This window comes from Bactrocera latifrons, unplaced genomic scaffold, assembly GCF_001853355.1.
Source record: "Bactrocera latifrons isolate USDA-ARS-PBARC rearing strain unplaced genomic scaffold, ASM185335v1 scaffold_1298, whole genome shotgun sequence".
In the NCBI taxonomy this organism is placed as follows: domain Eukaryota; kingdom Metazoa; phylum Arthropoda; class Insecta; order Diptera; family Tephritidae; genus Bactrocera; species Bactrocera latifrons.
In genome coordinates this window covers 30,142-31,779 of record NW_017534739.1, presented here as the reverse complement: position 1 = coordinate 31,779, position 1,638 = coordinate 30,142, and positions in this window count along the sequence as shown.

Below are 1,638 nucleotides of genomic sequence, written 5' to 3'. Positions count from 1 at the left end.
ATCTGTACAATTCGGATTGAGTGCCTCGCTATTTTCGTTATCGGACATGATTTGACCCGCAGTACGCTGATTGCGATTGAGTTTTGAATTGTCCACACGCAAGAATGTGGATTGTACCAAAGATCAAAAGAAAAAAGTCACAAAGAATTGACTGGTAATTTTCCGCAAGAAATTATTTAGTGTTGAGTGCAATGAGTGACACCAGAGCACAAGAGCTTGTGGCTGTTGATTTATGGTGCCTGTCCTTGAGGCTCGAAAGACCATGAATATTTGGATGCCCAACGTAGTGGGAAGCCCACACTACTAGGTTTAATGTTAATAGTAAAAATGCATTCCTTTTAACCAATAGGAACGCTGACGCGGCGTAGTGTATAAGAGAATGTGTTGATGTACAGCTGTGATGAGATGTGTTGGTGTTCTGTTGTGGTGTCATCGGCTGATTTGTGTTTTCTGCCAATTCGTGGAGTGTTCAAATAGCTAAATATGGTGAACAGTTAACGCCAATTTGAAATCTGGTTCATAGTCTGTCTGTCCGTCCGTTCGTCCGTGCAAGCTGTAACTTGAGTGAAAATTGTGGTATCTCAATGAAACTTAGCCACTGCCACGGCCAAAAATAGCCATGAACCGAAAACATATAAAGGGACATAACTAAGCAATAAAATTAAGATGTAAAGCTGTAATTTGGTACGAAGGATCACAGTAGCAAAGGGCCCCGCCCTATAACAAGTTTAATGAACAACTCTCCTAATCCACTTAAACTTCAACAACCAAATTTTCTGAATATAAGTAGTAACTGGCCCCGTAACTAGGCCACTTAAGATCCAACCGAAAGTAGTCTTTTGAGAAGTGTGTTTGAAACTCTCTGAATACTTTCGAGTATTATCAGTGATATGAAATTCTCAACGCCTTTGAGCATCATGGTGCTTCTTGGAAATTTTCTGAATTTGTTGTCGTAATAAACCTGGTGCTCTTTTAATGTTTGCGGTGTTTTGGGGTGAGCTGGAATAATTTGTTATACTTGTATGTAACATTGAATGATGTCTTTTATGACAGTATACTCAATTAAATTTGGTTTCGCAATCTTTTAGGGTATGCGCATGTGACAAACAGTTGGTACATAGTTCTTTCGTTCTTACGAAATAGTTTCGGTCGCTAATGTTCAATTTTTTGCAAGATTTGAGCTTGTGACCACCACTAGTATTCATGACGTTTGTTTGTATTGTTCGGATGTGAACGATGGATTTTAAAAGAAGGCTTCTATTTAAATTGTTGTAGTTATTAGCTTGGGGTCTATTAAAGCTTTTTTTAGATCAGCTTGAACGTTTTTGTTTTGACTAGTTTTTCATCTACCCTTTCTGCAATTTCTTTCATTTGCTGTCTTGCGTGCGTAGTTTGAGCATTTTCTTCGCGATGAGAGCGATTGCTCCCACAAAAATAACGATTTTTCTGGTAATCCTTCTTTGCTTATTGCTGGTATTGTCACTGGCGAAGCGAATGCATTGGCGAGTCGAATGTTTTAGGCGAAAATTCGCCATGTTCATATTGTGACTGGCGAATGAACACATTCGCTCAACTTTTTTGTTGCCATACTAAAATAATTGAGAAATGTCACACGAGTTCATCCGAAATTGACATATT